At 44.8% G+C, this 12,003-nt stretch overlaps 1 long non-coding RNA gene and 2 other non-coding genes across 3 annotated transcripts; 2 read left to right on the top strand and 1 right to left on the bottom strand.

Annotated features, from left to right (window-relative positions):
• The first annotated feature begins 533 nt into the window (after window positions 1-533).
• Window positions 534-651, top strand: LOC119919163. Its single transcript, XR_005447638.1, has one exon. It is a non-coding gene; the product is annotated as a 5S ribosomal RNA (ribosomal RNA).
• Window positions 652-7,382: 6,731 nt separating this feature from the next.
• On the top strand, window positions 7,383-7,501 carry LOC119919162. The gene has a single exon (XR_005447637.1). It is a non-coding gene; the product is annotated as a 5S ribosomal RNA (ribosomal RNA).
• Window positions 7,502-11,302: 3,801 nt separating this feature from the next.
• On the bottom strand, window positions 11,303-11,997 carry LOC119919161. Its single transcript, XR_005447636.1, has 2 exons — window positions 11,705-11,997; window positions 11,303-11,580 (listed from the first exon to the last, which is right to left on the bottom strand). It is a non-coding gene; the product is annotated as an uncharacterized LOC119919161 (long non-coding RNA).
• Between the last annotated feature and the right edge of the window lie 6 nt (window positions 11,998-12,003).

The following is a 12,003-nucleotide window of genomic DNA, read 5'->3' as shown; positions in this document are numbered from 1 at the left end:
CGTGGAGTCCAATTTTTTGAACCAGCGCAGAGGTAATGCACCTTTGTGGCTTTTATAAGGTGAAATGTGGAGTTGGGAGGTGTTTTTCACTTTCTGTGGACTCTGAAGGCACATCACAGGACCGTGCACCAGTCTGGCTAACGCTAAGCTACGTAAGTCGTTAGCCAGTACTTTTCCCCTCCTCCTAACCCCTCCTCCTTCCAACCCTTTTCCTAAACCTAACCCAGTAGTTTTGTTGCCTGAACCTAACCAAAGGATGACTGCTTCACAACGTACCCACGCGTTTAACCTCGTGTGACTCAAGTCAGGTGACTCACTTCATGTCATTTATGGCACATTGTTAAGGGTCCGGTACGCCTGTCCCTTCAACTTATGTGGTTTTGGGACAACTGACAATGGACCTCTTTTGTCGTGTAGGTACGAGGACATGTTGCAGCATTGGTTGTGTTTCCTCGACATCTACTGTTGCTACCTCTTTAGACAAAGCCGAGGTTACAGCATCTTTAAAAGGGATGCTCCTGCGGGCCCCTGTGGCTTACGGCCATACCACCCTGAACACGCCCGATCTCGTCCGATCTCGGAAGCTAAGCAGGGTCGGGCCTGGTTAGTACTTGGATGGGAGACCGCCTGGGAATACCAGTGCTGTAAGCTTTTTCACTTTGCCGCTGCTTCAGTGGGTAGACAGTTTTGAAAAAGAGAGCAGCTCCTCTCTGGACTCTGAAATGTGTAATTTGCACTCATTTACTTACTTATTTTTAGCCCAACCCTTTTCCTAAACCTAACCCAGTAGTTTTGTTGCCTGAACCTAACCAAAGGATGACTGCTTCACAACGTTACCCACGCGTTTAACCTCATGTGACTCAAGTCAGTGACTCACTTCATGTCATTTATGGCACATTGTTAAGGGTCCGGTACGCCTGTCCCAACTTATGTGGTTTTGGGACAACTGACAATGGACCTCTTTTGTCGTGTAGGTACGAGGACATGTTGCAGCGTAAGACCATTGGTTTGTTTCCTCAATATCTACTGTTGCTACCTCTTTAGACAAAGCTGAGGTTACAGCATCTTTAAAAGGGATGCTCGTGGGAGCCCCTGTGGCTTACGGCCATACCCCCTGAACACCCCTACAGTGTGTGAGAAAGTGGACTGGTCTCTTTTGAAGGGCGTGGCAGAGAGGACTTTGTTTGTTTGACTGTGTTTTTCTTTGATGTAAGTTTCTGTGGAGATTTTTCTTTTGTTTTCTCCTTTTTTGGTTTGCGGTGTGTCCCCCAGCAGTGCTTCACTGTTTGGGGGAACATAAATTGTTTTTCTTCCTGAGTTTTGTGAACTTTAAAAGCTAAGGCGGATAGACAAAATGGCGGATACAGCAAGTGTAAAAGTGACAAACATACAGAAGAATGGCCATGGTAAACTGGTCAACAGCAAGGACATTAATCAAGTGAACAACGAAATGGTGGAAAAGAAATATGAGAAGGAACTGACCGTCTGTGTGGAGCTACAGGGCAGCGACAAGGTCTCCACGTCTGAACTGATGAGAACGGTGAGACTTCTGTGCGGTGGGCTGATGGCATGCAGAGCGACGGGGGAAGGAAAATATGAGATGACCATGAACCATCCGGAAGGGAAGAAACGACTGCTGGAGGGTCTGAAAATCGGGGATGTCAACGTCTTTGCAAAGGAGCTGAGCAACAACGAGCTGGTGGTGTCTTTTCTAAATCTGCCAGCCTACGTCACGGATGAGGACATCTTGGAGAAACTCAAAGGCTGGGTAGTCTCGGCCACCTCTCCCATAAAGCGTAGGATTTCTATTGCCATAAGTGCGGCGAGCAGGGGCATTACGCCAGAGAGTGTCACGGTAAGACTGCACAAAAGTGCTCTTTATGCCACAATTTAATGACAGAGTGCATCTGTAATCAGAGTGATGAGGAGGGTGGTGTTCTTTCTGAGCTGGGGCACGTATCTCTTCCCTGTACTGTGATGGGAGCTGAGAGAGGAGAGGGTGAAATGAGTGCATCAGAGGTGGAAGAGGTGGCTCATCAGAATAAGTGGGCAGACCTGGGTGCAGAGGCTGAAAGTCAGCCCGCTGCAGGGGAAGCTCTGGTTGGCAAAGGCAAAGTGATCCCACAGCTGGAGTCCAGTTGGGAGGGTGTAACTCTGGATAGACACGCAGTGAGTCCAGAAAGAGAGAGTGGACAGGCTGTGTTTGTAAAAGAGTCTGCTCTGGAAAACAATGTAAGTCCTGTGGTCATCCCAGAAGATGCAAGTACACCAGATGAGGCACAATCCTCCGGGTTACCGTGCGCTCAGCCGGAGCCTTCTCAGCCGGAGCCTTCTCAGCTGGAGCCTTCTCAGCTGGAGCCTTCTCAGTCTGACTCCTCTCAGCTAAAACCCTCAAATCAGCAGCGCACAGTTTTCATATTCCCTGGAATAGATGATGATGATTCGGGCACCAGCTCAGAAATGGAGGTTACCCAATTTACCAATGTAAGGAAAAGGCACAATGAAAGGAAAAGTAGAATAAGAAATAAAGAAACAAGGAAAAATAGTAAGCAATAAATGACAGTCCAAATCACACTAACCTTTACTCTGCTCATGCTGCACGTGACATCTCTTAATGTCAATGGTCTCCGCACTAAAGCCAAAATAGATTCCGTCTTAACAACTTTAAAGGTAGATATTTTATGTCTACAGGAAACTTGGTGGGATCAAGACAGTCTTCATTATGCAACCAAATGCTGGGATGGTCCGATTTATTCAAACTTTGGCTCAGATAAATCTTGTGGGGTGGCCATCCTTTTTAAAGAGAATACTGTTGCAAATATAAATGAAATATATAAAGATGATCAAGGTAGAGTTCTAATTATAGACTTCTCTACAAATAGTGAGGAGTACAGAATTATAAATGTATATGCAGCAAACAGTGAGGGTGATAGAAAACTATTGTTTATCAGCTTAAAGAGATGGGTTTGTAAAAATGTGATGATTACGGGTGATTTCAATGTGGCATTGACAAAATGCGATGTTTCTATAAACAATACATTAAAAATGATTGTAGTAGAGCAGCATTAAGGAATTTAATGGATGAGCACAACCTAGTGGAAGTATGGAGAGTGTTAAATCCTGCAGAGAGGGCATTCTCCAGAAGGCAGGTAGTAATGGGAGTTATGAGACAGTCCAGAGTTGATCTCTGTTTGGCCTCCTCTGGTGCAGTTAAAACTATGAATAATCTACGGTATGTGTTCAACAAGTGGAGTGACCATGCATATTTATGCTGGAAATTGGGATATGCCAGAGGAGTCAAAGGTGGGGGCACCTGGTGCTTCAACACCAGTCTCTTGGAAGACTCTTCGTTTAGGAGAAGATTAAGAAATTGTTATGTAATATAACTGAAGAATTAGATGTAGAAGAAAATCATATTGAAAGATGGGATGGCATAAAGAAACGAGTTAAAAGGTCCTGCATTAACTATAGTAAAAGAAAGAGGTGGGTGGAAGACACGGAAGAGAGATCTTTAAGAGATCTCCTTTCAAAAGAATTGTTTTTATTGGATCAACACCCAAAGAGAAATTGTGAAAAGTATGAGATGTATAAAGCAAAACTCGATGACATTGAACAAAAAAGATGTAGAGGTGCTGCCATCAGAAGCAGAGTTAAAAATGTTTGGAGGGGGAGAAGTGTACTGCTTTCTTCCTTGGACTAGAAAAGAAAAAACAAAATAAAGCAGTCTTTGCACAACTTAAAAACAATGCAGGTGAGGTAACCACTGAGCAAGAAGGTATCCTAGATATAGTGCATACATTCTATGAAAAATTATTTACAAATGATACATGTAATGAACAACATTCCCAGGATATATTAAGATGTGTAGAAAAACAACTGGTACCTGAAGATAGAGAATGGTGCGATGGCCCTATCTCAATAGAAGAAGTGGAGATGGCGATCAGTAGCTTAAATAAAAACAAAAGCCCAGGAGAAGATGGCCTCTCAGCTGAATTTTATCTTGCTTTTAAAGATCAACTTGCCCCCCTGTTGTTTAAATTGTATAATAGCATTGAACTTAGCCAGTTAACTCCAAAGTCACTCACAAAAGGTATAATAACTTTGGTATTCAAAAACAAGGGTGATAAGGACAAACTTGAAAATTACAGACCAATCAGTTTACTCAATACGGACTACAAAATTTTAACCAAAATCCTAGCAAATAGAATTAAAACAGTGATTGGCTCGATCGTAGGACCCACTCAAGCCTATAGTATACCGGGAAGAGACATTGCAGATACTATAGGGACCATCAGGGACACAGTCAGAATTATGTCAGCACAGGGGGCATATTGCTGGGAGTTGACTTAGAGAAAGCTTTTGACAAAGTTGAGCATCCTTTTCTCTGGATGACGCTTGAGAAATTTGGTTTTGGACCAAAGATTATTCGGTGGATCAGACTTCTGTATAAAATGCATACAGCTGTGTAAAGTGCAATGGGCTCCTCACCAAAGACTTCCAACTCAGAAGGTCGGTGAGACAGGGGTGCCCGCTCTCCTCTCTACTGTACAGTTTGGTAGTAGAGCCCCTGGCTTTAAAGATACAGCAGGACAAGAACATCAAAGGAGTTTTTACATCAATGGGTACAGAGATCAGAATAATGCAATATGCAGATGACATAAACATTATGGTTACCAGCGAGGACAGCATAGATAAAGTACTGCAGCATTTAAAAACCTATGAAACTGCCTCTGGAGCCAAAATAAACAAAAGCAAATCAGAGATAATGTTTTGTGGGCGGAACACGGGGGGGGTAAATAAATGGGGATTTACTGAAACAGAAGATTCTAGAGAAATATTGGGTGTGTTTATTGGTAAAAATGAAGGGCAAGCCAGGGACAGAACATGGGTGAAAGTGTTAAAAAAAGTGAATGGAGTGTTAAATCTGTGGAGAGGAGGGGGCTTAATCTGAGGGGTAAGGTTATTGTAACTAATGCTCTGATACTGTCAAAAATTAATCATGTTTTGGGAAGCTGTGAGCTGCCGAGTTGGGCACTGAATGCGCTAAACAAGGCCATCTCCTCATTTCTCTGGAGGGGCAAGGGAAATCTGATCGCTCACAGGGTGTTAATTGCAAATAAAAGGGAGGGGGGATTAGGACTAATTGACATAAGTGCCAAAAAAGATGCACTGAGGGTAAAACTGATTAGCAAGTTCTTGGATTCGACCAGGCAGCACCCATGGGAAGACTCACTGGCTGGTTGTCTGGCAGAGTATGGGGAAAAGGACGCATACAACCTGTGTACCTTCTTCCCCGGGAAAACCCATGGTGCCTTGCCGGGATTCTACCGTGAGGTGCTAGAGGCATGGGGCAAGTTTCTGCCCCACCTTAAGCCAGAGTGCAGTGAGAAAGAGCATGTGTTGCAGTTACCTTTCCTTTCAAACCCCTGCTTTACTCATCATGGGAAGTGTCTGGTCAGCAGACACTTGGTGGCTGCTGGTCTGACAAGGGTGGGTCAGGTTGTAGATAGTAAAGGGAACTTTGACCTTGAGAAAGTGTTGGAGAGAATGAGATTCCTCAAGGTCAAATATAGAAAACAACAAATTGCAACACTGGGTGACAGGTTTGAGCAGAGTCTCCTGCCTGAGTGGAGGGGCCTGCTCCAAAAGAGTAACTGTAAGAAGCAGGACAATGCCTTGAGTTTCCTCCTGTGCCTCGGAGACAGGACCATGAACACTGTAACTGTTAAGACAAAGATCTGGTATATGCTCGCTATTTCCAAAATTGTGAAGAGACCAGCCTCAGAAAGAGTCTGGAAAGGGATTTTTCCCACTTATGAAATCAGCACCATCTGGAAAAACATAAACATTTCCTATATGACATCAAACATTTTTCATTTGGATTTCAGAATAAGGCACAGAAGGATTTTCACTGGCATTGTCCTGCATCAAATCCACAAGAATGTGTATCAGAGACAATGTGCGGTATGTAGATTAGAAGATGAGGATATTGAGCACCTGCTTCTTAGGTGCACATCCCTCACTGCACACAGGGAAAGGGTCAAGACTCTCCTCACTGACCACTGTGGCCTGGATGAACTCACAGAGGCCCAATGGGACTGGACTTATCTGTTTGGACTTCAGGGGAAGGCTCAAAAGAGAAACAATCTATTAATTAACACGGTCCTGGCTTTTGCAAGGAATGCAGCCTGGATGAGGAGGAATTTTGCTCTCTATGAGAACAAGGACATAAGTACTGAAAGACTTTTTGCGAACATCTTAAAGGCACACTTGAGGCTGCTGTATGCCGCAGATAATGAACTCTTCAAGAGCTGTTTCATGACACATACAACCTTGCTGCATGAAGTGAATGGGAAGACATTAGCCTTTGCCTTCTAAGGGTAAGGAGGAAAGAAGGGTGTTTTGTGCAATTTGAATGATGTGGGAATTTATCATCATGAGCACCAATGGTTTTGGGGTGTTTTGATAATAATGATGCATACAGAGGTGCTTACTCATTTTTAATGTTTGGTAGATTAAGTGACTATTACATTAAGATAGATTCTCGTGGTGTGTCTAAGCTTTGCACTTTAACTTACTCGGGTTCCTGTTATTGTGAACAATTTTGCCTCAGAGTAAGGGTAAGTCAGACAAAATTTTGTCCGCTCTTTGGTGTTTGGTCCCTAAGTATGTTTGTTGTTTTAGAGTCAAGTCCCAATTTGTTTGAAAATCTTTTTGTCTTACACAATCCTTTTTTCAGTGTTTTTTTTTTCAGTGTTTTTGACTAATATGTTGTAAATAATGTAAAGATGCTTTGAAAAATGATATTTTCATAATAAAAGATAAAAAAAAAAAAACACGCCCGATCTCGTCCGATCTCGGAAGCTAAGCAGGGTCGGGCCTGGTTAGTACTTGGATGGGAGACCGCCTGGGAATACCAGGTGCTGTAAGCTTTTTCACTTTGCCGCTGCTTCAGTGGGTAGACAGTTTTGAAAAAGAGAGCAGCTCCTCTCTGGACTCTGAAATGTGTAATTTGCACTCATTTACTTACTTAGTTTTAGCCCAACCCTTTTCCTAAACCTAACCCGGTAGTTTTGTTGCCTGAACCCAACCAAAGGATGACTGCTTCACAACGTTACCCGCGCGTTTAACCTCGTGTGACTCAAGTCAGGTGACTCACTTCATGTCATTTATGGCACATTGTTAAGGGTCCGGTACGCCTGTCCCTTCAACTTATGTGGTTTGGGACAACTGACAATGGACCTCTTTTGTCGTGTAGGTACGAGGACATGTTGCAGCGTAAGACCATTGGTTGTGTTTCCTCAATATCTACTGTTGCTACCTCTTTAGACAAAGCTGAGGTTACAGCATCTTTAAAAGGGATGCTCGTGGGAGCCCCTGTGGCTTACGGCCATACCACCCTGAACACGCCCGATCTCGTCCGATCTCGGAAGCTAAGCAGGGTCGGGCCTGGTTAGTACTTGGATGGGAGACCGCCTGGGAATACCAGGTGCTGTAAGCTTTTTCACTTTGCCGCTGCTTCAGTGGGTAGACAGTTTTGAAAAAGAGAGCAGCTCCTCTCTGGACTCTGAAATGTGTAATTTGCACTCATTTACTTACTTAGTTTTAGCCCAACCCTTTTCCTAAACCTAACCCGGTAGTTTTGTTGCCTGAACCCAACCAAAGGATGACTGCTTCACAGGCCTCTGACAGCTACTCTCCAATTTCTTCCAAAACACATCAGTCCAACATGAAATTCCACCTAGAGACCAATGCCGCAAACCGTTTGGCTCTAGTATCTTCCTGTCAAAAGTTATTCCCCGAAAACTCGCTAGACTTTTGACACTTAGAATTTAGCTGTTATTTCTGGTCTTGACTGTGGATGCACATCACAGGACAGTGCACCAGACTGGCTGACGCAGAGCTTTCCAAGTCGTTAGCCAGCTCTTTTCCCCTTCACCTAACCCCTAACCCTTTTGGCTAGAACCAATGTGTATGCATTGAAAAACTGATTCTCTCCTTTGGTGTTAATAACAGGGCACAAAAAACAATGACTACTGTTAAACAAGTTCAGAGAGCAATCAGGATGGTGAAGCTGGCTTTTCCCCAGGCCACAGTCATGGTGCCGGAGATTAACTTCTCCAGACACCTACCTCACGCAGAGCAGGAGAACCTCAGACAGCTGAACCACTATCTCACTAACAATCAGCTGTTTATCCTGCTCTCCCAAGGAACGACTTCACCACCGAGAGAGACGGCATCCACTGGTCTCACTCCACGGCCCAGCACATGCTGGACCACTGGCTGGAGTCGTTAAAGTAGGTACCCCCGTGAACACACGTCCTCAGATTGTCTGCAGCCCAGTCTGCTCTACTCAGCAGGGGCCTAAATTTCATTCCCTCAATTAGCAGCAACTCGGACTTGAATAAACAAATCAGATTCAACATCCAACAGTACCACAGACGACTCAAACTAGCGACTTACTTTGCACACAAGCCTGACTCAGACCGCCCACTGTTCACCCCTAAATCGCAGTGGGTTCCCCCTAAGGGCAAATTACCCCCCGAAATTGAAACACTCATTCAGACGGACTTACAGCACTTCCAGGACCACTTCAGACTGGGCTGGGTCCCTCAGAACCTGAACAAATTTGAATCTGAAGCATTAGATCAATTACGACACAACAAAGACATTGTCATCAAACCAGCGGATAAGGGCAGTGCAATAGTGATTATGGACAGAGAGCAATACCTGTGGGAGGGATACAGACAGCTACTGGACACGACTTACTACTCCAAATTAAAGAAACCCATCTACATGGACACAATCCCGGCAATTGACAAGATTATACAATCACTACATGACAAAAAATTCATCAACCATAAACAAAAACTGTACCTGATGGGAGACAGCGAACCCCGACCTAGACTCTTTTACATGCTGCCTAAAATCCACAAACCCCCTGCTGGGTGGAGCAGACCCGGGGAAATCCCTCCTGGGAGACCCATCGTGTCCGACTGCAGCAGTGAGACCTATCACACAGCTGAGTTCATAGATCACTATCTCAATCCTCTTTCGATTAGACATGCCAGCTACATCAAAGACACATATGATTTTGTTCAAAGAATTAAGCAGATCCAAGTACCCCCTAATGCATTTTTATTTACCATGGACATTGATAGTTTATATACAAATATTGTAATTTCAGAAGGCATTCAGGCCATTAAAAACATATTCCTACAATACCCAGACGCTAAAAGACCAGACAGAGAGTTGCTGCAGCTCCTTGAAATAAATTTGACCAAAAACGATTTTGAATTTAACGGACAATTCTTCCTCCAAATTAAGGGAACAGCCATGGGTAAGAAATTCGCACCTGCTTACGCCAATATTTTCATGGCAGAATGGGAAACAGCTGCACTCAACTCCTGTCCCAAAAGACCCCTTTATTATTATAGATACCTGGATGATATTTGGGGAATCTGGCCCTATTCGAGAGAGGATTTTGATGTCTTTGTGATCTCCCTGAACAACCACAATCCATCCATCAAACTGAAATACTGTATTAACCAGACTGCTGTGGACTTTCTTGACACCACCACTTTTAAGGGCCCAGATTTTGATTCGACTCTCAGACTTGACCTCAAGGTGTTCTTTAAAGAAACAGACACACATGCCCTACTACATAAATCCAGCTTTCATCCCAAACACACATTCGCAGGTCTGATAAAGTCACAACTTCTGAGATTTCACAGGATTTGTACAAGAGCAGACGATTTTAAAGCGGCCACGAAGGTGCTGTTCTCGGCTCTGTCCAGCAGAGGGTACTGTAGGTCCTTCCTACGCAGAGCCTTGAGAACCTTTCAGCACCCAAATTGCTCACCACTGATTCTCTCCTTCCTGTTATCACCACCTATTCCCCCGCAGCAGTACAGCTGGTTAGGACACTCAAAAATAATTTCCACCACTTAACATCTACTACTCAGCTGTTACAGAACCATAGGCTCATTGCTGCCTACAGAAAAAACAAAAACCTGCAGGACACTTTAGTTAGGGCCAAGCTGGCACCACCCACTGACTCTAGACCCATCGGGCACGGAGAATTTTTTAGGCACCACCCCTGGGTGCTGAATCCCCACAAGAATGTTTTTACCACACATAGGCATGGCAGTGTTCATTCCCGGAATTGTGTTTATTTGATTAGATGTAGGCAGTGTAACATGCAGTACGTTGGAGAAACAGGGAACACCTTGTTGACCAGGTTCACACAACACAGGTACAACATTTTAAGGAAGAAAGACACACACATCCCCCTGGTTAAGCACTTTATTGAGCATGGCTGGTCGCAGCTCACCGCGCTTATCCTCCAATGTAATCCCAGGTGGTCCACAGCCCAGAGACGACGTGAGGAGAGGCTCTGGATACACCGACTGGGCACTTTGACTCCGGGGGGCCTCAATGAGAAGTGAGGGCTCGGGACTGGCTGGCAGCTGATGGCGTCGACATTTCAAATTTTTCTTCCCCAACCCTTTTTGACATTTGTCCTGACAACTGGGAACACAGACCCCCCCCCCATTGTAAGTGATGCCAAATGTCAAAAAAAATAAGGAACTGAAAATTTTTGACATTTGGCATCACTTTCATGCCAAATGTGGGGGGGGGTCTATGTTCCCATTTGTCAAACTGGACCTTGTGGTCCTGGGGCCCCCCCAGGTACCATCAGAACAGTAGAGGGGCCACCAGCTGTGGTTCAGGTACCGACGACGTTAGTTTTGACAGTTGGGAAGCTTTTGACATTTGGGAATAGTGACCCCCCCATTGTAAGTGATGTCAAATGTTAAAAAATGAGGAAATGAACATTTTCTGACATTTGGCATCACCTACAATAAGGGGGTCACTATTCCCAAATGTCAGCATGGACCTTGATGACAATTGGGAACAAAGACCGCCCCAGGCGTTACTGTGGACAAGTATTAACACACACACACACACACACACACACACCCCCCCCCCCCCCATCTGCACTCGCCGTTACTGTGGACCGAAAAACACCTGCGCGGCCGAACACGTCGCTTTTATGCCAACGCGCCTCCAATTAGGTTAAGACCGAGTCAGCTAACCAACATCTGATCAAGGGTCGTAGTTTAACGCCAGTGTAGCGGGCGGAGTTCGTTCCCCTGAGTTCACTCTGTAGGCCTCTGGTCTTTATTGAAAGCGCTCTGAGGTAACGGCTGTTATAAATAAAATGTAACTTTAATGCACCAAAAATATAGATCTAAAAATAAATGTTTCTGCAGCCTTAATAAGATCATGAAGACTCAAATACAGAAAACAAAGACTTTTAATTTGAAATTACAAACGGCTTCCTGTTCAGGTATTTACAGCTGCAAAAACATAACATCTTTATAAAAAACAAAAACTGTCCTCTTCTTTCTGCGTCCGTGCAGTCCATTGTTATTAGACTCCCAGAATGCTTTGCGTTCAGACAGGTGTCACTGGGTAGAGTCCATTTCCTGTTCACCTGCTGATGTGGCGTCCTTACTCTGACGCGTCGCTGTCTTTCTGTTTCTTCTTCTTTTTCTTCTTCTTGGCACTTTCGACCTGCAGGACACAACAGCTCGTTACTCAGACGGTCGATAAAGTTTCGTATCGTTCATTTAATCTGCCAACAACATCGATACTTAAAGGAACGGCGTGTTGGTCGCTGAACTCAAAGTTAACTCACCTCTGTGGTAGGCTCCGCCCCCTCCTCTTCAGGCTCCGTGGCTGCACCGCCATGCCCCGCCTCCTCCAGTTTTGCCCTCTTCTCTTTCTTTTTCTTCTTCTTCTCTTTCTTCACGTCCTCTGCAGACGGCGTGCCAGGCGTCGCAGCTTCGCCGTCGCTGTCTGCCGCCTCCCGCTTCCTCTGCAGAGCACAAAGGTCAAATACTCGTCAGCCAACACGACATCAGAAAAGGTGGTCGCTGTGACAAAGACCGCTCTCACAGCGGCGTTCTGCCCGCCCCCTCATGAAGGTGAGCTGGA

Source organism: Micropterus salmoides, unplaced genomic scaffold (genome assembly GCF_014851395.1).
Source record: "Micropterus salmoides isolate LMB-PRFRI ecotype aquatic unplaced genomic scaffold, ASM1485139v1 Ms_hic_scaffold_2585, whole genome shotgun sequence".
Lineage (NCBI taxonomy): Eukaryota > Metazoa > Chordata > Actinopteri > Centrarchiformes > Centrarchidae > Micropterus > Micropterus salmoides.
This window is presented reverse-complemented; position numbering and strand designations above follow the sequence as displayed.